General features: G+C 41.4%; 1 protein-coding gene and 1 pseudogene across 2 annotated transcripts in view; both read right to left on the reverse strand.

Moving 5' to 3' along the window:
- The window catches only part of Myo1d (myosin ID), a 297,401-nt gene that overhangs the window by 231,287 nt on the left and 40,127 nt on the right, over positions 1-25,987 (reverse strand). The gene's annotated exons all lie outside the window — the stretch shown is intronic.
- LOC115032735 lies at positions 237-378 on the reverse strand (annotated as a pseudogene).

Here is a 25,987-nt window from a genome sequence, read left to right on the forward strand (position 1 = left end):
TTTTTTTTTTTTTTAAGATAAGAAAACAAGGCACTGGAGAGATGGCTCAGCAGTTAAGAGGACTTTGTGCTTCTGAAGAGGACTTGAGTTCAGTTCCCAGCACTTATGCTAGGTCCCATGGCTTCCTAGAGATTCAGTTCCAGGGGATCCTGGACTCTCAAGTGCACATACCCACCCACCACAGCCCAATACATAGATACACAATTACGATGAAAATAAATCTTAAAAAAAGAAGATAAGGCTTTGTATTCCAAGGCTGACTATAAGAATTATGTAGTAATACTTGCATTTATACATTGCATACTAGCTACTATGACTACTGTTTACTCAAAAATACAGTTACTACACTTGATCTTAGCCAAAAGGCCGAGAAGCGATAAAAAAAATACAGTTACTAATACAATTGATTCAACTTATATTTTTAAACACTTTTAAAAAGTGTTTTTGTAACACTTTAAAGTCTTTTCCATAAGGGTTTTCTTGGTTCTGTTAGCCTTAAGTCACTTCCCTCCTCCACTGGACTTTCAGGACAATTACTGCCTCTAACTTATCTGCCAATTAAGTGTCTCACAAAGTTCTTCCACTGCTCTTTTAAGCTAGTGTTTCTACATTTGTTTACAGCACGTTCTGCATTTGCTATTAAAACATCATTACTTCAGGTGTTGTGTCTGAAGCTGTCACTTGGTCTGTGAAGTGAAAGGACAATGTTTACAGAATTGTACACAATTTAACATTGCAATGATAGCCAAGGGTGAGATTTAGTGGACTTACATTGATCAACAAAGTACAGATCAGTTTGGACTCTCTCAAACACAGGCTGAGGCTGCATGAGGAAGTGGTGTAGACCTAGCAATTAGCCGTGTACAGTAGCACCAGGCTACAAAGAATAAGATTTAAGGGCACAGTGGCAACTCTGGCTCAAAAACATACATATCAGACATCATAAGCATTCTATTTGCAATGATTGTTTGTTATGTTTAGTCACTGTTAATCAGTGTCTCTGCATATTACTGTAATATTATTAGCTAAGTTAGATGCCTGCGCTGAATGTATACCCCTGGATTCAAACAGGAAAACACAACCTGCAGTGCAAAGATATTTCACCTGGGGAAGTGAGTAGGCTATGAGTGTTCCCCTGGGAATGGGAAAAGAGCCCTGAGGAAGTGAGGCCCATGTGAAGACACAGCAAGAGGTCAGCTTCTTCAAGGGGCAGGTCTTAAAGAGATACTGAGCCTATTTGATCTAGATCTTGGTCTTGATCCTAGACTTTCTAGCTTCCAGAGCCCTCAGGGTAAATTTTAGTTGTCTATAAAACACCCAATTTAGCCGGGCGTGGTGGTGCACGCCTTTAGTCCCAGCACTCGGGAGGCAGAGGCAGGTGGATTTCTGAGTTCGAGGCCAGCCTGGTCTACAAAGTGAGTTCCAGGACATCCAGGGCTACACAGAGAAACCCTGCCTCGAAAAAAAAAAAAAAGCCCACCCAATTTAGGGCATTATGTTGAAGAGAGAAAGAGAGAGAGAGAGAAAGAGAGAGAGAGAGAGAGAGAGAGAGAGAGAGAGAGAGAGAGAGAGAGAGAGAGAGGTGTATGTACGCAGGCACACATGCACCACAATGTGCATGAGGACATCAGAGGACAACTTCCTGGAGCTGGACCTTGCCTTCCACATGGTTGAGGCAAGGTCTCCCTTGTTCCTGTTTGTGTTGCATCCTCCTTAGAATTCTGAGCAATTCTGTCTCCATCTTTCACCTCACTGTAGTTGTCCTGGGAGAAGAGATGCATGCCACTGTTCCCCACTTTATATGTGGGTTCTGAGACTCCAACCAAGTTGTCAAGCTTGTGGAGCAGTGCCTTTATCCACTAAGCCATTTCCCCAGCTCCCCCACCTTCTTTTTGAGACTGGCACTCCCTGTTACAGCCAGACCCCAGTAAGCCTCTGGGGTCTGCCTGTTTCTGTCCACTCAACCAAAAGCCTCACCTAGCTTTTACATGGGTGCTGGGGTCTGAACTCAGGTCCTTATGGTTGTATAGCAAGCATTTTACCTCCTAGCCATCACTTCAGGCCCAAGAGATTAATATATTTAAAATATACTTTTCTTGAGAGCAAAGATTACATCATCTGTTACTGTATGTTCACAGAGCCAAGGCTGTTTGGCTTTCCATGGCAACCCTTACCTGCTCACTATGAATGGATTACTTATTTCTTTGCCTGCTCTTTAGTTTCAATTTATTCCGGAAAGGAGTGGTCCAGAGTAAATGGTGACTGCCATTTCCTATTTTATAAAACTGGCAACCTACAGGTGTTAGCTAACATGAGGAGGATAAGTATGTGTGGGTTTTATAGTGCTCCCTGCTCTGTATGTTACATACATACACACCAAGATTATAGATTAATTTCAATTGAGGACAATTAATAGTCATAAAACTTAAACTTATCAAATTTAAGTTTTGATTTTTAATTTCTTTCATGGAAGTTTTTTTTCTTTTTTCAAGAAAGGGTTTCTCTATGTAATCCTGGCTGTCCTGGAACTTGGTCTATAGACCAGCCTGGCCTTGAACTCATGAAGATCCTCTGGCCTTTGCCTCCCAAATGCTGTGATTAAAGGCAAAAGTCACCACCACCTGGCTCTTATGGAAGATTTTATAGTCAGTTCACGTCAGATGGGATAAAGCTCCAGAAATTAATATAATTCTACTATTAGAGTTAACATTATTCAAATTTCTTAGTTAAATATCAATAAGAATACTACTATTTAAATTAATTGGTTAATAAAGCCTCATATACCATTTCAGAAATGTCATATGCCTATATCTTATATAATTAGTTTTAAAAGACACATTATATAATACATACCATATAACATGTTTCATTGTATAAGTAGAAATATAAGATATAGATCATATAATTGCATCTCTATGCTGTTCTTTTCAATTACTATCCCTTAAACACTATGGCAGATGACTGGATTCTTCCTTTCTTCTCACCTCTTGCAAACAGGCAGGGTCATGCATCATTTCCGCCTAATGGGCCACTGTGGAACACAGAGACCTGGGCCAAGGTACAGAGAAGCTGGAGTGCACATGCTTTGGTGATTAAGGAAGCTGTGTTTGAGATGCAGAGTCAGCCACAAGATTGAGCTGCAGTGTGCATGCTTGGTCACAGACGGGGAGGCACCCAGATCCACAGGAGACCACAGTGGGGGGTGTGTGTGAGAAAATTGCCTTTGTTACAAAAAGACCTATACCTTTAGTAGTATGTCACGAGGTACACTAGGGGGCAGGACGAGTCTTGCTCCACGGCTTCTAGTATTTATAGAAACTATAACCATAAAGCAATCAGAAATATTCATTTTCAATCAGTTTAAACTTTACAGCCATGAGAAACTGGCCAGTGTATCTTGATGTGGGCCTTCCAACATCTACATCCCTCCTCAGTTTGACTTCAGGCTCTCTCTTAGAACTGTGCTCGGTTGGCCTTCTGTTTCTCCTGCCAACTGCTTCCCACCCTTCCTTCCTCCCTTAGTGTTTTTGGCAGTCTGGGCACTCTTCTCCATAGCTGCATCCACAACCCATTGTCACAGGTTCCTGGGTTAGGTCACTTCTCATCCTTCCACACTTCTTAGAGCTGAATGCACCTTCCAGCTGTGTTACTCTGTCAGCTGCTTCCTGCTGATGGCTCTTGTACCCTCCTGTATATCAACACTCTAGCTTTGCCCTGCTGTTTACTCTTGAGTTCATGTAGCCTATTCGTGCACCTTTAGGTAAAGATGGCTATAAGAGAGATCTGTGACATACAATGTTTTTAGATAATGTGTCTATTTATCAGTGTTCCTTGGATTTGCTGGTGAAAACTACTTTAGTTTAGAAGTTGGTCTTATAATTTAATGATTTATAGGCTTTTTACAAAGTAGATCAACTAAATAACATAATGCTGGCTTCACCAAAGGGTTGCACCCTTTGAGAAGAGAAGGGAGAGGCTACAGCCATGAGAAGCAGGGAAGAAATAGGAAGGTTGAGGGGGAGACTAGAGTAGCATCAGAAGCCATGCGAAAGGGGAGGAAGCAGCACCTCTGAGCTCAGGGAAACAGCATTCTGAAACGGACACTTCCAGTGTCTGTGGAACAGCCCCACTGGGATGCCTCACAAGACTCCTCGACTAACCCCTGCAGACTAAAATGACTCGACCATCTTCTTAGTGTCTATGACTGTCCACCTGGACAATCATGGCTAGGAAGCCAAAGGAGGCTCTTCTTTCCTATGTCTGCCATACTCCAAGATAGCAGCTGGGCCTCTCATTCCTCTCCTCTCTGCCCCCACCTCACACTCAGTCTGACTTGACTTTTGATAATACCATTAGCTTCCGTGACTCTATTTTACATCATTCTTGGATCTGTTTTCCTCCAGTTATTAAATGTTTTGAACAGTGTAGCCGACACTACATGATCTCTACCCATACTCCACTAACCTTCCTCCTTTTTCTAGTACTTTGATCTTACTCATCTGCCCCACATTGTCCAGCTATAGAATAGTGCCTTCAACTATGGAAGCACTGACTTTCTCTAAAGAAGCTATGAGTTGGAATTCCAGTTCTCTTGCTAGTGATTCTATTGAGTGAAGACAAGGGCAAATTCCTTTTCAGTGTTCTCAAAGGTACATATTAGCTATTAAAAAGAATTAATATTTACCAAGTACCTACAAAATGTCAAATACAAGATTGGGTAGTAGCTTCATGTGTATTATGTCATTAAATCCTCAAAGTAAGTAACCTCTGCTATAACTGCGACATCCTCTCATCATGAACAGTTTCATTTAGCAAATGGAACAAATGTGAAGTCATTCAAACCCATCATCTACTCCTGCAGTACATCCTTATTAGTCCAACTTTCAAAACACATTGAGCAGTCAACAGCTACTCCTGTAAACGGTTATTAGCACTGGGGATTTCCCAATACTTGGAAAGATATTCAAGCGGTGACTCTCCTTTAGTGTATCTTCCAGTATCACCCTTCCAGCAGATAAGTCTGCACAGGCCTGGGTTCTCACAGATCCTATTACTCACTTGTGTAACAAATATTTATAGTGTTAGGCAATGTGCCAGATGTTAGATGTAATAGTGATCAATACACTCATAGCTGTCACCATCCAGACAGCCTAGGAGAGGGAAGAGACTAGCAAAAAGAAAACAAAGAGGAAGAAGTGTGGTAATAGAGAAAACACAAGGTGATGTCAGGCCACAAAGGGATGGTCTTGTATCCAGATATCAAAGCTCTGAAAAGGCAATTCCAGAGATAACATCTAAGCTGAGAAGAAAGAATGGATGGGAGTGACCTGAGGGGTGGGTTAGGAGCGGTAGGAGGAACAGATCAACACAGATCACAGCAGGACAGAGGCAGGAGGATTTGAGAAGGTGTTTAAAGAATAGACAAAGGTTCAGTAAGGCTGGAACACAGTATGAAGAAAACACAGCAGAGGAAGGGAAGGGAAGGTAGCACAGGACAAGGTAGGAGAGCAGAAGGGCGGACACAGGTCTTCCAAGTTCCACTGAAAGTATAGGTCTAGTGTTTGGTGGACTGGGGAAGCAGCGGTAGGAGGATCGGGAGTTCAAGGTCATCCTCAGCTATATAATACATCTAAGTCTAGCTAGTGAGGTGCAGGGTGGGGCTGGTGACAACACAGCTTTGGGGTGAGGGCTTAGGTCAAAGGTTGCCTAGCACATGCAAGGCCCTGGTATAGTGAGAATATGAAATTTTGGTTTCTTTAAAAAAAAAAAGAAATATTTTAAGAATATGTTTTCGTTTTAATCCCAAGTGTGCAGCTATGGAGCTGCTTTGCAGCAGCTGACTGTGATTGCCTCACACCTAGCAGAAGCATGGTTTTGCCAGCTGCAGATAGTTTCTGTGACTGCGTGACATTTGGAATTCTGGGAACTTTTCAGAGGGAATATAAATGCCCTGAGAAGTGAGGTTGATGGTTGATGGCCATGGTGGTGGGGTAGTTACAGTTTGTTAGTACTCATATTCAAAGAAGAAACAACCAGGAAGGAAGGAAGGAAGGAAGGAAGGAAGGAAGAAAGAAAGAGAGAGAGAGACAGACAGAGAAAGAGACAGACAGACAGAAAGTAGATTCAAGGATTTCTATCTCTCTCCTGTCCATCTTTCTTTGTTCCCTATCTAGTGAATAGTGGATGAAACCAGGGATGGGGGTGGAAGGGTGAAAAAGAAGAAGAACCCACAAAGTAGCAAAGACCCAGCTACATACTAGCATTAATCCTTGCACTGCTAAATAATTATGTTTTATTCTAAGAGCAAGGTCTGGACATGGAAGGATTTTGGGTTCCGCACTTTGGAAAGCTAATTCTAGCTTCAGCGTGAAAGTATTAAGTCTGCAGCCAGTGACACTTGTTGAGAGACAGTTGCACCCATGGGACTTCACTAAGACTAAAACTGTCGCCCTGTGTGATCAGATTTAGAGCTCTGTGAGTTTAGGATGAGATGAGTCCATCTGGACTTCCTGGGAGTCAAGACACTGTGGAGAGATAGGCAAAGAATGACTGCATTTCTGACTTGGATTAGGTAGGCTGGTAAATTTCTTGAAACAGCAACACCTTTTAGTGATTGCCACAATCCAGGGCAGCTGTATAAACAATGGTCTGGGACTGACATTTTAAATGTTCTTCTCCTTTATTCCTTCTGCATTTATAAATAACAGCAAATACTCTCTGGGTTTGTAAATACAGAGATGTGACCTTATAAATGATGTGGGTGGGAGGAAGATAATCACAGGCCCTACCTAATCAGAGTAACTACTACTTGGCTGTTAAAAGAGCCAAGTAATTTGGAATAATGAAGGCAAGACTAAGAATTAGCAGGCTAGTTTAAATGAAGCCATTCTTTTTTCAAGTGGGATGCATTACAAATTAAGACATAATGAATCACTCTTAAAAATTAAATACTTTTGGATTTGCTGTATTACCTAATAAAAGTTGCCTTGGTATAACCCTAATTGTAATAACAAATAAACCCCGTTTTACACTGGCTTAACATAAGAAGTTTATTCACAACCCCAAAGTATTCCAATATAAACGCTTCTGGGACAAAATATTGGGTCTTTGCATCATGCAACCATTTAGTGATCTGTCTGACAAAAACTCTGCCTCATCCAACTTCAGGCTCCTCTAGGTATCAATGTCCAGTCAGCAGAAGGGGCCAGGGAATGGGGAAATCAGACATAAACGATCAGTCTCATGACACATACAGCTGCAAGGAGATATGTACAGGAAGGAAGGACAGGAAACATGCTTTGGTAATTTGGTTAGCAGTCTCTTTGTACAAACAGTAAAACTCAGGGCAAGATATATGACAGAGCAGATTGCTGACAGGATTAAACACAATACCTAAACAGTTATAGGGAAGGTTTCATAGACACAAAAGCAGAACCCAGATAAGGTGGGATTAGACAGAGAAGCAGGAAGCTAAGAATGTTCCTGACCAAGGGGATAATACAGGCTTCAATGGTAAGAACTGGAAAATTCAGTATTAATTCTTATTCTTGCCCTTCAACTTTGAAATCATTTAAATAATTCTTTTGGTTTCTCCACACCTGATTTCTGTAGGGCAATTAAAAGCAAATTTGAACAAACTGCAGCAGACTACAATTCTTACATATTACCTTTGAATACTGTGATATGTCCACCCTAAAATCCATGCTGGTATTTAATCTCCATTGTGAGGTACTGTGAGGGTAGAAACTTAGTCTGGGTATGCGGTTTAGGGCTTTTGATTAGGTCATCGAGGCAGATGCCTGTGATTGAAGCCTGATGATTTTATGAGGGGGTCAGGGCCGGTGACTCAGGAAGTAAAGTCCTCAATGTGTAAGTGTGAAGACCTGATTTTGCGTCTCCAGAACCTACATGTCCTGTAATCCAACTCTCCTATGGGATGGGGCTGGGGGTGGAGACAGAAGAATCCTTCAAGCTCACCAGCCAGCTAGCTTCCTGTACACAGAGATGAACAAGGGACCTGTCTTAGACAAGATGGAAGCTTCGGACAACACCTGAGGTTGACCTCTGATGTACCATGGCATACACATGAACAAGAACACACATGCATACACAGAGATTTAATTTTTTTTTTTCGAGACAGGGTTTCTCTGTGTAGCCCTGGCTGTTCTGGAACTCACTCTGTAGACCAGGCTAGCCTCAAACTCAGAAATCCGCCTGCCTCTGCCTCCCAAGTGCTGGGATTAAAGGCGTGCGCCACCACGCCCGGCTGAGATTTTAAAATTTATTCAAGTGTACCTAGCATGCTCAGAAAAAAACCTGGGTTCAATACAGTACTAAAAAAGCAAGCAAACAAACAAACAAACAAACAAAAAAACCCCCAGAGGCCAGAGGCATGTATACAGCAGTCTCTGAGCCACTTCAGGACTTTTGGTTCAAGATCATTAACCTTGAACCAAAACTGTGAGCAAAAATCCCTTTTCTTTATAGCCCAGCCAAGCTGTGGTACTGTTATTAGCAACAGAAAACATTTTTGAAATGCTACTGTGTGAAAAATATTAATAATTTTTTTATTTCAAAATATTAAACTATGTATTTATAATTAGTGAACAATGAATTACATGGTATTTATATTGAAACAGTCAAAATCCATCAATGAATGCTTTCATTGCAGACATTACAGATGATTCCTGGATATAACATCAATTAGGAGGTTAAAATTCAAAATCCTAATTCATTTTCATCACAAAAAGTAGAATTTTTGTCTTTTTCCTTCAAGTATAACACTATTCTCTTAAAATTTTTTTGCAAATAATTCAGAATTTGTATTTCTAACTAAAGAGAAGGACAACTAAAAAAAGAAAGAATAGGCACACATATCATAAAACTTTTTGTTAGGTAAAATTGTGACAATCCATCTGTGTACCATAAGCAAGCAGCTATGACACTTTTCTACTTAGTGAGGTACTAAGGGAACTATGGTCAGCAAAACTAGGACTTTATCTGCTAGCTCTTTTACAGTAAACGATTACATTTTTAAAAATCTGTAATTTTTTTATGTTAAAGGATCTGCGGACTGATCTTGGCAAATCTGCTAGGGCACAGGTAAACAATGGCCATATCATCTAATGGCTCAACAGAGGGCAATCTAGGGTCCCTCTCCACTACACTCAAAAGATGATCCTCGCTTTGTTTGAGTTAATTTTATATCCAGCTTCTGCACTGAAGCTGTTTATCAGGTTTAGGAGTTCTATGATGGAATTTTTAGGGTCACTTGTATATACTATTATATCATCTGCAAATAGTGATATTTTGACTTCTTCCTTTCCAATTTGTATCCCCTTGATCTCCTTTTGTTGTCGAATTGCTCTGGCTAGGACTTCAAGTACAATGTTGAATAGGTAGGGAGAAAGTGGGCAGCCTTGTCTAGTCCCTGATTTTAGTGGGATTGCTTCAAGTTTCTCTCCATTTAGTTTGATGTTGGCTACTGGTTTGCTGTATATTGCTTTTATTATGTTTAGATATGGGCCCAATCCTAAATCTGGTAGGGGACTAATATCCAATATATACAAAGAGCTCAAGAAGCTGGACTCCAGAAATTCAAATAACCCTATTAAAAAATGGGGTACAGAGCTAAACAAAGAATTCTCAACTGAGGAATACCAAATGGCTTAGAAGCACCTGAAAAAATGTTCAACATCCTTAATCACCAGGGAAATGCAAATCAAAACAACCTTGAGATTCCACCTCATACCAGTCAGAATGGCTAAGATAAAAAATTCAGGTGACAGCAGATGCTGGTGAGGATGTGGAGAAAGAGGAACACTCCTCCGTTGCTGGTGGGATTGCAAGCTTGTACAACCACTCTTGAAGTCAGTCTGTCAGGTCCTCAAAAAATTGGACATTGTACTACTGGAAGATCCAGCAATATCTCTCCTGGGCATATAACCAGAAGATGTTCCAACTGGTAATAAGGACACATGTTCCACTATGTTCATAGCACCCTTATTTATAATAGCCAGAAGCTGGAAAGAACCCAGATGTCCCTCAACAGAGGAATGGATACAGAAAATGTGGTACATTTACACAATGGAGTACTACTCAGCTATTAAAAACAATGAATTTATGAAATTCTTGGGCAAATGGATGTATCTGGAGGATATCATCCTTAGTGAGGTAACCCAATCACAAAAGAAGTCACTAGATACGCACTCACTGATAAGTGGATATTAGCCCAGAAACTTAGAATACCTAAGATACAATTTGTAAAACACAAGAAAATCAAGAAGAAGGAAGACCAAAATGTGGATACTTCATTCCTCCTTAGAATAGGGAACAAAATACCCATGGAAGGAATTACAGAGACAAAGTCTGGAGCTAAGACAAAAGGACGGACTATCCAGAGACTACCCCATCCAGGGACCCATCCCATAATCAGCCACCAAACCCAGACACTATTGCATATGCCAGCAAGATTTTGCTGAAGGGACCCTGCTATTGCTGTCTCGAGTGAAGCGATGCCAGTGCCTGGCAAATACAGAAGTGGATGCTCACAGTCATCTATAGGATGGAACACAGGACCCCCAATGGAGGAGCTAGAGAAAGTGCCCAAGGAGCTGAAGGGGTCTGCAACCCTATAGGTGGAACAACAATATGAACTAACCAGTACCCCCAGAGCTTGTGTCTCTAGCTGCATATGTAGCAGAAGATGGCCTAGTCGGCCATCACTGGGAAGAGTGGCCCCTTGGTCTTGCAAACTTTATATGTGCCGGTACAGGGGAATGCCAGGGTCAAGAAGTGGGAGTGGGTGGGTAGGGGAGCAGGGCAGGGGGAGGGTATAGGGACACTTTCAGGATAGCATTTGAAATGTAAATAAAGAAAATATCTAATAATAATAAAAAAAGATGATCCTCCATTTTATTCACTGAAACTACTATTTTATACTGAGAAAATGACTCAAGTTTAAGAACTGGTTTGTCAGCTAAACAGAACAGCTCATATATCCAAGAAAAATAACCTTAGCTATGAGAACTGGCAAATGACAGCTTATTTTCAATTTGAAATCTTGTTAAAAATAACTAAAATGAAAGAATTTTATTGGGGTGTTGTCACTCCTTGTAGCTTTTCTTCTAAACGGTGTTCAAGTACTCCTGTAGCAGCCAGCACTTACGCAGCGGTACCATGTCAGGGCCTGTGCTAAGTTCCTTCCATCTGTTATCACCTGAATCCTCACTACCAACTTATAAATAAAACATCTCCAACATCAGAGTTTAAGGACTGGTTTCAACACGTGGGGGTACTTTCCTAAGTCCTTCAAGTATCACAGAGGAAGGGCTGAGACTCCCCTCTCTATTTCTAGAGCCAGAGTTCTTAACCTGCCCCTCACCTTGTCCTGCAGATCCTCTGTAAGCAAGAGGGAATTCTCCTAACATTCTCATCTACAGCTCCACTGTCCAGCAGCCCCTGGTCCTCTTCTCAGCACCACCAAGTTGGGGCTCCACACAATCCCTCTTCAAGGAAGGAGTGTTGGCTAAGTCAGTACCACCAGCAACACCAGCTCAGTGGGAAGACATCTCAGGTGAGATTACATCACCATGGAGGAGGACAGGATGACCTCATCCAGTTCAAAGATCAAAATGTGAGACCTGAGTTTCTAGCCTTCTTTTTAAAGTGGGTGCTAAAAGAAAGACAAAGAAGGTAAGATAGAGTCAGAAGACAAAGAAGGTGAGATAGAGGCAGAGTCCAAAGAAGCATTTTGACACGTGCTGTGCAGCCAGGAGACCCGGGATCTCATTCTGCTCCAGCATGGCTGCATCTTAGCTCCTGGGTAACAAACACATTACCTGGGAGTGAGGGTAGCCTACATAGAAGCCTCCTATGACCACTGAATAAGAGTGCGCAAGACAGGCCTGGAGTTCAGCTCCCTATGCTGAGAGTAGTGCACTAAAACCACTTTAAATTCTTTCCAGCTAAAATCTTAGGAAGTTCTGTCTCATTTTCAGTTCCAAACCTTTTTAAAAGTAACCCAAACAAAATTCTACCAGAAAAGTTGATGTCACCTCTTCCTTGCTTTTTCCTTAAACTGGACTGTTTTGTTTTGTTTGTTTAAAGGACATGCCTGGAGACTACTCCACCTACATAAAAGAAAGTCAGCAGGAGCCGAACAGTAACGGCAGCTGGTTATTTACTTCATTCTGAAAACGTTTGCTGCAATGTTGGCTAAAAGCGATTTGACGTGACACAGCAATAATTCTTCATCACACAGAAGTCAGTTCCATCTTTTTTTTTTTTCAGGCTAGTTTGTTTACTGAACAGGAGGCTATGCTGACTTAGAACATTGGCTGTGAAGAGACTCACAGGATCTCTCAGGAATGCTGGGGAGAAATTGCCAGACCTAGAAGTGACAGGTAATGCCGTGGTTTCTTTCCATTTCTCTCTCCTAATTCTATTGTCCCCTTATAAAAAGCCCCTCTGCTTTGATGGTGGTTTCTGCCTCTTCATTTATTGGAATGGCAGGCAGTTCTGACTTCCCATTGTTCTCTAAACAGAGCATAATCAACCTGGATTGCCATGTATTTGTGTGAACTTACTGGCTTTTCTGAAGGGAATGGCCATGTTCTCTTTAGATTTGTCAAGAATCCAATGACCCCAAAAGGAAGGGATCTATTGTTTTTGATTATTGTTATTTATTTGGAATTCTGAAGCATATGCTGGGTCATATGATCTGGACATGTAAGCTAAAGAAATCTATGAAGTATTTTAAATGTTTATCTTACTTCTTAATATTTTAGAAAAAGACAAAAGGATTTTTTCTTAAAAACAACAAAAGTCTTTCCCCACCAAACTACACTTGAACTGCCTCAGAAGCCACTTGCCTGTGTGCAGCCACGTGCAGTCGCTGTTCCAAGGCTGAGTTCTGTTGTTAACTCTGACTAGCAACGCTCGCAGCTGTCCAGTTTCTAAGTGCAGATTTCTAGCAGAGAAACGATAACACACCGAGGCAGCTTCCACTGCGAGCCGCACGCTGCTCTGAGGACTTGGTGTGGATTAACTGCACTGTCTTTATTTTTAAATGAACATTATATAGACTCTAATAATTTATAGGGAAATAAACCGAGGTACAGCGGCTTCTGAGTAATCTGCTCATAATGACAAACTAAGTGGCTGAAGCTAGACATACTCTTAGTGATCAAAGGACCGTGTGAACCTCTGCACTGGCGGCTGCTGTGCCCATCCTCTCCCGGCCATGGGCGGTCAGGGGAGCAGGTGAACCAGACTGTACCCATTGCTGAGCAGGAAAGTATAGTCTCAGTCTCTCCTTAAAAGTGTCGACCGAAGTACAGAAAGGAGGGAGCCCTTGCCCCATTGGGCATGCAAACTTTATATGCCCCAGTACAGGGGAACGCCAGGGCCAAAAAGTGGGAGTGGGTGGGTAGGGGAGGGGGGGTAGGGTATGGGGGACTTTTGGGATAGCATTGGAAATGTAATTGAGGAAAATACCTAATAAAAAAATTTTTTTTTTTTTTTAAAAAAGAGGGAGCCCTTGCATATACTGTTTGTGTGAATGTAAACCGGTATGGCCATTATGGAAAACAGTCTGGAATTTCCTTAAAATACTAAAAATTGTTCTACTGTATTATCTGGCAGTCCCACTTCTGGGTATATAGCTTAAGGAAATTAAATCACTATTCAGAAAAAACATCTGCACTCCCACGTTCATTATGTCAATAACCAACAGTGAAGACAATCCAGGTGCCTGTATAGATTGAAAATAATAACACACACACACACACACACACACACACACACACACACACGAAACCCTCTCTGTTACAACAATGTGGTTGAATCTGGAGGCCAATAGCTAAGTGAAATAAGCCACAGAGATCAAATTCTGGATGCTCTCACTTACAAAGTGAAGTCTATAAGTCCAGCTCATGGCCGTGAGAACTCTAAGATGGGGGAAGGAAAGGTTCTGATTAAGGGCACTTACTTTCAGTTCTAGATGATGTTCTAGAGACCTAAAGTATGACATGGTTGTAACATTTAATAATAATGCATTATACATTTGAAATTTCCTAAGAGTAAATCTTAAGAATTCTCACTATACACAATGGTTAGTGAAGTGATGAATATGCTAATTAGCTTGACAATGGTGATCTTTTCACAGTATATGAACATCAAACCATAACATGCATAATTTTAAGAATGGTATTTTTGTCAATTTCTGTGTCTCAATAAAACTGGAAGAAAAGGCTATAGCCAGTGGGTAAGAACAATAACAAGTCTAGTACAGCCACAACTTCCAGTGTATGGATTCTAGAACTATTCCAATATGAGCAACTTAAATTCATAAATGGATGTATACATTCATAAATAAAAGTTGTTTTTTAAAAAGAAATATAAAAACTGTTTGAAGAATCACAAGAGAAACAAATGGTAGAGAAACAAGATGGTAGAGAAATATAAAGAAACATATTTGAAATATATTTTCTCAAGGAACCACAAAAGTTCCACTTTCTGCTGAAGAGGAGCAAGACCAAGTCACCCCCATCCTCCCACATACATGTACACTTGCACAGGCACATATGCACACAGACTCCTGCCTGGGCTCCCCTGTGGCTCCCAGAACTAAATCATCACAAGCAAGTCTAATTTCAAACACCAGCTGGGGACCTTGTTTCCATAATCCAAAACCCACAATAATAGCCCATTAGGAAAAACTCCCTTTTCTTGAGAGAATAGGAATATTGTTAAAAATTAAGGAAAGAGGGAGGGACAAGGAGAGAAAGAGAGAGAGAGAGAAGGGAGAGGAGTCAGTGAGAATGAGGGAAGGTGGACATGTTAAAACTGCACAATTCATAAGTAAGGTAGGCGGAAGACAGGCCCACATGGGTGACTAAGGTAAATACTGTCTTTGGCCGTTCTGCTCAATGATCCAGGAGCTGGGGTTTCTAAAAATGTTTTGCTTTTCCAATAAAGGCACCTGTTTTCCTTTTCCTCTTTTTCCTCTTTCCTGTCTAGAACACAGATGAGCAGTTGGGTATGGGGCAATCACCCCATGATTATGAGCTAAATAGGAACACAAAAGTCACAAACCAAGACTAGCCTCTGAGAGGGGACCTTAAGATGAGGACACTAATGACACTGTGTAGCTAGAGAACCAGCCCAACTGTCGAGCTCTGTTCTGATCATTTTGTGGGAAGAATAAGCCTCCATTTGGTTAAGCCATTGGTGCTACTTCTATTCCACAAATACCTACCACAATATAATCGGAAGACTAGTAATAGTGACCTAGTTACCAAAGCCTGGGTGAGAGAGGAAGAGAAGGGACATAAAGCTGTAACTATAAAGGCAGCTTACAAGAGGAAAGCATCTCAAACCAAATGATAAGAAAAGCATAAAGCAAAGAACAAACTAAACAAATGTAAAATGACTTCAGAGGCAGCCGGGGGGAAAAGTCACATAAACTAAGACAGAACTAAGAGGAAATATATCTGTCAAGTCAGTAAACTATCATAAAGTTATTAAAAGCACATCAAACTTTTAGCAGAGTAAAAATTACTCACTGGGTATGAGAGATTAATTCAGACACAGCAACTCTGCAAGTTGACATCAATTTCCTCAGAAGTAGACTTAGACATTTAAAGCCATTGTACTCAAAATACCAATGACCTTTCATTTTGGAGCTTAAAAAGTTGTATTTAAAGTTCAATTCTTGAAGACAAAAATAGATTTTGGGTGGGGGACTTTTCTGGAAAAATTGGCATTATGGGTCAACACATATTGTTGCCTAAAGTAATGCTAACAGCTTACTGTCTGCCAGGTGACTGCAGGTGTTCCCTGGTACTCTGGACACGCCCACTGCTCCATTTGATTCTCACTGTGAAGTCCTGCATCTGCTGCTTCCTACACGAGACCTGGGACTCAAAACTACATCACTGTCTGAAGCCAAACATCTGGCAAGAGATGGCTCAGGTTGGACCCAGGACCTCTCTTCAGAGCCAGCACCCTGGTGTAACTCAACACACAAAAGTGCTTCTTATCACATAAATTACAATGAAGCAAGACAAGCAATGTAGAGACTTGCTCACATGGGAAGCAGGGGATGAAGACCACATTTGCAAGCAGTGCCTAAAGTTCCACTAAAATTAAATCTTTATCATCACGGGCTGCACAAAAATGCATTATTATCAATTTAATTTTTATTAGATATTTTCTTTATTTACATTTCAAATGCTATCCTGAAAGTTCCCTATACCCTCCCCCCCCCCGCCCTGCTCCCCTACCCACCCACTCCCACTTCTTGGCCCTGGCGTTCCCCTGTACTGGTGCATATAAAGTTTGCAAGATCTAGGGGCCACTCTTCCCTGTGATGGCTGACTAGACCATCTTCTGCTACATATGCAACTAGAGACATGAGCTCTGGGGGTACTGGTTAGTTCATATTGTTGTTCCACCTATAGGGTTGAAGACCCCTTCAGCTCCTTGGGTACTTTCTCTAGCTCCTCCATTGGGGGCCCTATGTTCCATCCTATAGATGACTGTGAGCGTCCACTTCTGTATTTGCCAGGCACTGGCATAACTTCACTCGAGACAGCTATATCAGGGTCCCTTCAGCAAAATCTTGCTGGCATATGCAATAGTGTCTGGGTTTGGTGGCTGATTATGGGATGGGTCCCCGGGTGGGGTAGTCTCTGGATGGTCCATCCTTTCGTCTTAGCTCCAAACTTTGTCTCTGTAACTCCTTCCATGGGTGTTTTGTTCCCTGTTCTAAGGAGGAATGAAGTATCCACACTTTGGTCTTCCTTCTTCTTGATTTTCTTGTGTTTTACAAATTAGTACTACTGGAAGATCCAGCAATACCTCTCCTGGGCATATAACCAGAAGATGTTCCAACTGGTAATAAGGACACATGCTCCACTATGTTCATAACAGCCTTATTTATAATAGCCAGAAGCTGGAAAGAACCCAGAAGTCCCTCAACAGAGGAATGGATACAGAAAATGTGGTACATTTACACAATGGAGTACTACTCAGCTATTAAAAACAATGAATTTATGAAATTCTTGGGCAAATGGATGTATCTGGAGAATATCATCCTTAGTGAGGTAACCCAATCACAAAAGAAGTCACTAGATACGCACTCACTGATAAGTGGATATTAGCCCAGAAACTTAGAATACCCAAGATACAATTTGTAAAACACAAGAAAATCAAGAAGGAAGACCAAAGTGTGGATACTTCATTATTATCAATTTAAAGTGACAAACAAGCCTATGGAAATAATAGAAGAAAAATGTTTTTAGGTAAACATTTTCATAATCTTGACTACAGAGGCTCTTTTATAATCATGATGCCAAACCAAAAACCCATAAAGAGGAAGTTGATAGACTTGTCTATTTAAAAAATGTAAATTTGTATTTGGCAAAAAATCACTGCATATAAAATTCGAAGAGAGAAATGAAAATAAATTCCTACTTATACAGTAGGGATTGCTTATAAAAGGTTATCAGAAATTGACAAGAATATAACAAGTCCTCTAATAAAATGGTTAAGAAGAGAAAATAGCTAATGCATGTTGGAAAGGGGGAACAACCAGGAATGCACAATAAAATAATGGCATTGGATTATGCATCTTCTAGATTAGACTAATGCTTCCAATAGCCTGCTCTAGGTCTGAGAGGATAAGGGTAGGTAGCTGAGGTGGTAAGGCCATGCGTCTACATAGTGATTAAGGAGGACTATCCAGCCCAAACCCCTCAGAGAGCATTCGGTACTCAGTGTCAAAGAGCCACAAGAAGACAAGGCTCCACTACCACACTGTAGGCAGCCATCCTACAGGAATACTGACCACATATGCAAAAACACACATACAAGGCCATTCAATGTAGCATATAACAACAAATTATCATAGACATTAACAATAGTAGTGAATAGGAGAACAATTTCATTCAAACTGAAAGAAACAAAGAGCCACTGGAAAGATGAGGCCAAACTGGGTATGCACACATGAAAGGAAGGGCTATATTGTATTAAATGGAAAAAGAAACCACACTACAGGACATTATTTGGCATGATTGCTTATCTCCTCTCCTTTTAGCTCTTTCTCCTTCACCTTCTTTTCCTTCCTACACATACATGTGGACCATATTATGGCTGCGTGCTCTGGGAAGTCAGACACCACATTTTCAGTGCTGATTCTAGGGGGAGCAGAGTTAGGGGATGAAAAGTTCATCTTTTACATCACTTTTATTTGTTGCTGGCACGTATTTCTTTATCATTATGAAAATAAAGGTAAGAAAATACATCAAAATTAAAAGGAAACTGTTTTAACTAAAATGTTTCATCTAAAGAACAACAGTCGGTGCACTCCTTTAATCCCAGCCTTCAGAAGGCAGACATCTGAATTCCAGACCAGCCTGGTCTACAGGCTGAGTTCCAGGACCGCCAGGACTACACATAGAAACCCTGTCTCAATAAATATGGAGGTTGTTCCATTCAGAGCTCCTGCTGCTCTCCCAGAGAACTTGAGTTTGCTTCCCAGCACCCACATCAGGTGACTCACAATCACTTGTAATGGCAGCCCCAAGAAATCTGACTTCCTCTTCCGGCCTCTGTAGGCACCTGTACTCATATACACAAACCACACCCAGACTCGAACACACACACACACACACACACACACACACACACATTCTCTCTCTGTGTCTCTGTCTCTGTGAGCATAAGGAGAAAGAAAACTATGGTATCAAAACAGTATTGAACATGTTCACTTCTATACAGAAAAATTTCATACCCAAATTAACTACTATTCAAGCAAAAACAAAATCCCCTAATATAATAATTACTCTCAGTATTTCTTGATTCAGGATGAAGCTTCTTAAATTAGGATCGCGTGATCATGTGCACAGAGTTTTTAAATCACTGACATTTTTAATTGCCTAGGCATGATGAAAGGTAATTGGTGCTTCCTTAATACAGTACTCATTTGCAGATGAGAGGTGGTGTTCAAGAGCTACGGGCATGTCTGTCATTATCTTTCTCCTGGAGCTGGTCACTTAGGGAGAATTCTAAGGAACTTTAGGGCCTCCTTTCTAGTGTTTACTTTTAGACATACTTTGTTTGCAGCAAAGCTGGATAGCTTGCCCCCTCCCATCTACTCCAAGGTCTCTTTTCCACAGAACTTAGTCAGACTTATGGGACTTGCCCGTTTCACTTGTCTGCAGTCAGCATTCCCATCTCTGCTCCACACAGAGCCAGGGCAGGAAGCCAATAGAGATTTGTTGACACAAATGAATAAATGCTTATAAGACATTATAAGCATTCCTCTACATTAGAAATGTAGAGGAATACACAACTTACAGCAGCACCCAGCTACCACCTTAGGAAGAGCAGAGCTTTAAGACTGAGTCTCAATTCAGCCTCTCTTAGCTTGATAAATTCTGTTAAAAATGTACGTCCATTCAGTAGTTTGTTATTTAGTAAAACTCAACACCAAGTAAATTACCCAGCACATAGTAGATTGTCCACATTTTCATGACAATATAATTTTTTTTTCTTTTTTGGGACAGGGTCTCACTGTGTAACCCTGGTTGGCCTTGAACTGGTAACTCCCCTGTCTCAGAGTACTGAGGCTACAGAAGACTTCTACTTGAATATAAGTCAGTGAGTACGAATTGTAAACAAGCCTGACAAATACCTTGGCACAGCCCAGTAAAGCAGTGCTTCCTCACGCATTTCTCATGCTGCTCCATTTCTTTATTCTGATAGACCCGTATCTGAACAAGTACAAAGATTTAAACGCTTTCCCCCTGCACATTTCTTAGAACCCTGGAAGTATAAGGTGGCATGGTCTGCTGTGGAAGATAGTATGGCAGTGCCTCAAATTAGAAATATAAAATTAGCATATGAGCCAGTAGGTGGTAATTGTAGCTACATTCCCAAAAGAGCTGAAGGCAGGGATGTGGACAGATATTGCACATCAATATCCACAGCAGCATTACTTACAACATCCAAAGATGGAGATAACTCACACAGTCCAAGAGAGACGAGCGGAGAAACAGTGATATACACATATAATGGTATATTCCATAGCCATCATGAATGTAATCCTGAAACAGGCTATAACATGAATGAATTCTGAAAACAGTATGCTAAGTGAAACAAGCTGGGCACAAAAGCACATAATTTGCACTGCTCCATTTATACGAAGTACCTAGGGATAGAAAGAGGGGTGGTTACCAGGGGCTGGAGGCAAGGAGGAAGGGTGTGGAGCATTGCGGACAGGCATGCAGCTTGTGATGACAAGCTTGGGAGATGGATAGTGGTTATGGCTACACAAAAGTGGGAAAGCACTAAGTACTGCTAAGTACTAAGCTATATTATACTTTGTGTCACATTTTGTTATGTATAATTTACAACAATAGAGAAGCTTGTAGAAAGAATTTCATTTTTTGTTTGTTTGTTTTTTTTGTTTTTCGAGGCAGGATTTCTCTGTATAGTCCTGGCTGTCCTGGAACTCACTCTGTAGATCAGGCTGGCCTTGAACTCAGAAATCCATCTGCCTCTGCCTTCCAAGTGCTGAGATTAAAGGCGTGCGCCACCACTGCCCAGCTAAGAATTTCATTTCTTAAAACAGACTCAGCAGATGCATATTTATATATATAATGAAGTATACATTTATGTTCTATGTATGTATGTAACAATGATAACTAAAGGGAAAGGGGCCAGGAATTTGATAGGGAGTTGGGGGCTGGGAGGAGTTGAAGGTGGTAAGGGGAAAGAGGAAATTATATAATTATATTTTAATTTTTGAAATACTCCCCCAAGAGTTAATTTTTTTCTCTTAAAAGGGATTAATTTAATTAAAAAAAAAAACCCAACAACTATATCTTGAAGCTTTCAGCATAGGAAAGAAAGGGGAGGGTAGAGATGTGGGTCAGAACCTGCCTGGCACACATGAAGTCCTGATTCTTAGCACCACATAAACCCAGTATGATGATGGTTTGTACACATGTAACCATGGAGTTCAGGATGTAGAAACATGAGAATCAGAAATTCAAGGTCATCCTTGTCTACACAGTACGTTTCAGGCCAGCCTGGACTACATGAGACCATGCTGGAAAAGAAAGAAACTTACTAAATTTAAAGACAAAGTTGAATTTTCAGTTCTTAAGACAGATTATCTGTGACTTTGTAAAGAAGAAATAATCTTTTATGCCAAATTGATATGGAAAGGGAGCTTAAGAAAACTACTTTTGGGGCAAGAGAGCAACCCTACAACTGTCTGTAACTCCAGTCCCAGGGGATCCAATACTCGCTTCTTTCCTCTACAGACCTTGCACACACATACATGGTGCATAGACATACATTCAGGGAAGTATTCATACACATAAAATAAAATCTCAAAAAAGAAATTTAAAGAAAAAAAACCCTTTCTTCTAAGACATATCTTTCTGGAAAAACTGACTTACGTGAAAAATGTCTGTTCTTATAGCAATTGTATTTTCACTAAAGATAAAAGGATAACATTGTGATGCATCCAACTTTCAAACAAGCAGCTCCAGTTCCTACTGTAGAGCCCAGAGCCATGGGCAGTGGAAATAGCTGAGTCCAGTGCCCTTGGTTGGCAGCATCAACAATGACTAGACTATGATTGCTTTCCTTCTAGGTCGTGGCCAGGCTTACATCAGTATGCAGAGATGCTGCACCTTGTGTTTCTGTCTGGGTTTTGTTGTTCCCAGTTCCACCTGCATGGCAGTACTTTCTGTGTTCTGATTTTTTCCTTAACAGGGTTGGGCTGTCTGTTGAGTAACAGGTGGAAGGTATTAACAGCATTGTGGTCTTTGTCTCCAATTTCTATGTGAAATAAAAAAAAATGGCAATATCTGACCAAAGAAAAGTAAAGTTTTACTGAGTTACAGCCATAGTGCCAGCAAAAGCATGGTGGCCACAAAGCACTGACTATGGAGCAAAGAGCAAGCCACTGAGTCTGGGAGGTGCTCGAAGCAAGATGAAAACTACTCGATGTCTGAGTGAGGATCTGCAAGCGATAGCAGGCAACATCTTCCAAAAAGGCTCTAGGTAAGAGGTAGTTGTCTGAGTGTTCTAGTAGATTCTCCTTTCCTCTGGGTTAACAGGTTAACACACCAAGCAGTGACTGAGGGGGCATCTGGCAGTGCTGCGGCATGTTGCATTCTCTTTAGTTCTGTGTTCTCATGAAGGAAGGATGGAGAAGATGGCATGTGAGAGAGAAGCAGGGACAGCAGTTCCAATCAACCTCATTTTCATGGAGGAGTCTAAGGAGTGAGAAGCTAAGCTGCTCTGAGTCTTGCTCTGTGCTAGGAGGCAAGTTGACGACTGGCATTTTCTCATTTATTCTGCTTTCTAGGTTAGTGAGAAATGAAGAAAAAGGAGGACATGGCTACTCCTATAGCATGGAGTTTTAGTGTAGATACAAGGGTGAAATAACCCTGCCTGAGAAAGCAGGCAGAGGAAAGAGTCCTGACTGAACATGGCTGGCAGACTAAACTGGACCATGCATGAGAAGAGATGGGGGAGAGAGAGAGTGAGAGAGCAACTGCCAACTAAGATGTGGCCTGGGCCAAGAGGCCAAGAGATCAGCATAGTTGAAATGGCTGAGTTATATAGGGATCAGGCTGGGGAAGGGGAAGCAGAAGCCCAGCCCTGGGAGGGGGAGGTTTAGGGAAGAGCATGGTGGGGTGAGAAGTGTTAGGAGAAGCCACAGGTACTGAGTGGTTCTGGGAGAGCTGGCCTGTGTGTCCACTTAGATAATATGTTAATAGGCACCTCAGTTAGCCATTGACCCTGGTCTCTGAGACCTAGTATGTTTTGCTGGTTCTGTATTATTGCATTCCTATTTTGCTGCTATGGAAACTGAGGCACACACAGTTGGGTAAGTTCTCCTAAAACCACACTATTAGTAAATGACAGTCTGGAGGCAAAACTTGGGTCTGATTCCTATGCTAAAGACTTAGTCACGGGGCTGCACCACCACAAAAGCACACACACAGGAGAAAATAAGTTGGGAACAGAAATGGAAACGATGGAAAGAAAATATGCTCCAGAGTGTGCCAAAACAAACTACAAAACATTTACTTTTTTGATGAGATCTTGAAATAGTAGCAAAAAAACCAGTAGCCTAACAGGGAGGGGCTGGGCAGGCACGGAGCAGGGAACTAGATTGCAAAGGGCCATCACTGTCCAAGTCTGCTGCTTCCATGACTCCTCCCCCACCCTCCTTTTGATAGATTTAGAGCTTCATCTACAAATGGATGTAAAAAACGGTGGGTTCAAGTCAAAAGCCATTTCTTCCACTCTGAGTAATATTCACAGAGCTTTGTGAGACTCCTAGAAATGGAGGCTGTGCAGTCAAGAAGCCCATGCCTTGGTGCTGTTGCCATCCAGGACATGGGATCAGATTCTCCTGTTCTCTCAACATAGGAGAGGTGAGGAGAGGCCCCCACAATGGAACACACACCTGGTGGAATGTCTACACAGCAGAACCCATCTGACAAGCTGGTTACAGGTGGGCACTTCCAGGTATCTAGCACTTGGCAGGCCGAGGCAAGAGGATCTCAAGTACAAAGCCAGCTTGGGCTATAGATTGAGGTTTTGTCTTAAAACAAACAGCACTGATCAAATAATCTCAAAAAGAAAAGACTTGATTCAATGAGTTTAGAGTTATCTTTATTAGTATATCACCAAAATAAGTTAGAAAACTTAAGTTAGTCTCCTATGAATGAAGAAAATCATTAGTATCTATTTTAGCTTTCCTGAAACAAATTTCACACAACTGTGCTCTGAATAATGGAGGTAAGTGGAGAAAGCAGTGAAATTAAACTAAGATCTCCATCATCCAGTGAGAATATGCAGGATTCAGGAAATAACTTTAATCAAGCTGTGATTTAAGTACAAGAAAACACTTAAACTGTATGTGCATACGGTGCCCCAGCTGTGGGCACTGGGCTTCCTGAAGGGTGGCTGTGAGCAGGGTCAGCAGAACTATGTCTCAGAGACACAGCAGGGTCTGATGCTGATGAAAACTATGCTGACACGCAAGAAAAGTGTTAAAGATGCAGCAAAAGAAGCCCAGCTCTGCCCGCCCAGCCACTTGGGCAACTAAGGCAGGAAGATCAAAAAACTCAAGGCCTATCTGGCCTCAGAGCAAGTTTGAAGTCAGCTGGGACACTTACTGAGACTGTCTCAAAATAAAAAGTAAGCCAAAACTCAGTGATAGAGCTCTCACCTACTATGACATGTGAGGCCCAGGTTCAAATCCTACCACTACAAAAAGCGGGGGAAATGCATTGTTTTAAAGACACAGGTGGGGCTGGCGAGATGGTTTAGCAGGTAAGAGCACTGACTGCTCTTCTGAAGGTCCTGAGTTCAAATCCCAGCAAACACAAGGTGGCTCACAAACACCCGTAATGAGATCCGATGCCCTCTTCTGGTGTGCCTGAAGTCAGCTACAGTGTACTTATGTATAATAATAAATAAATCTTTGGGCTGGAGCGAGCAGAGGCTGAGCGAGTGGGACCGACTGGAGTGAGCGGGGTTGACTGGAGAGAGCAGAGGCTTCAAAGGTCAGTTGGTCAGTCTGCTCGTCTGTCTGTCCATATATCACATCCTCTGTTATCATCAAATGAAATATTTTTTCTCTTTCTTTCTTTCTTCCTCCTCCTTTTTTTTTGGATACTAATTTTCTGGTTGTTTTCCCAGCAAGTTTTAAAAGATATCAATATGGGATGGAGAAAGTGGTGGTTAATCTTGAGTGGGATTTGACGGGATGTAGAGTCATGGTGGAGATAATCTCTGGGCTATCTCTGAAAAATTATCTAGATTAGGTTAACTGAGGTGGGAAGATCCATCCTAAATATAGGCTATATTTCATGGGCTAGCATCCTGGACTGAAAAAAAAAAAAAAAAAGCAGGGCCTTTGATTTCTGATCTTAACATCAGTATGCATGCATGTACTTTTGAGCACACACACACAAAACAAAAATAAAAGTAAAGGAGAAAGCAAGCTGAGCACAAGCATTCATCTCTCTTTTTTAAAATGCTCATTATTTTATGTATATTGTTTTGCCTGCATGGATGCTTGTGTACCACATGTGTGCCTGGTGCCTGTGGTAGCCAGAAGAGGGTGTCAGATCTCTAGAACTGGAAGTGACAGTTATGAGCTGCTCGATAGGCGCTGGGAGTTGAACCCGGGTCTTCTAGAAGAGCAGCCAGTGCTTAAGGACTGGAGTCATCGCTCCAGCCCACACTCTCTGCTTGCTAACTGTGGATGCAGCATGACCAGCTGCCTCAAGCTCCTGCCCTGTGGCACCCATCAGGATGAGCTGTATCCTGAACTGAGAAAAGAAATAAACTTTCTTCCTTATGCCGCTTTTGTTGGCTAATCCGTTATGGCAACAGGATAACTCAAACATTAAGGAAATAGGACATTTTTATAAATAGAATAGCGGCTTGTGTGTTCGGTTAACATATGAAAATGGGTCGAAGTAAAAAGAAAATAGAACTCAGCATATTAGTAAGCGACAACCTGATGAGGGTACTAATCAGAAAATACTTTTAAAATTCTGCTGAGGAAGAGAGTAATATTTTGAAGGATATTATGTTTACCTGATAGAAACAGCCTTCTTTTTTCTTCTGGGCTACAGCATGCTGAGTTCTTCCTGGAGGAAAGCTCTCAACAGTTCCCTCTCCTGCCACCTGGACGGTCCTCCCAGACAGCGTTCACTCAGTTTGTTCTTAGCTACTGAACACTCTTAGCACTAAAGCTGCTGGAGTAGAAGGTAGCTCCAGGGACTTTCTAATCCAATTCAAGTATATTCAAAAAGGAATGTGGTTGTGTAGCTGTCACTAATTTGGTTCTAGAATAATAGTTTTTTTTTTAATTAGGTATTTATTTCATTTACATTTCCAATGCTATCCCAAAAGTCCCCCACATGCTCCCCCACCC

This window comes from Mus caroli, chromosome 11, assembly GCF_900094665.2.
Source record: "Mus caroli chromosome 11, CAROLI_EIJ_v1.1, whole genome shotgun sequence".
Lineage (NCBI taxonomy): Eukaryota > Metazoa > Chordata > Mammalia > Rodentia > Muridae > Mus > Mus caroli.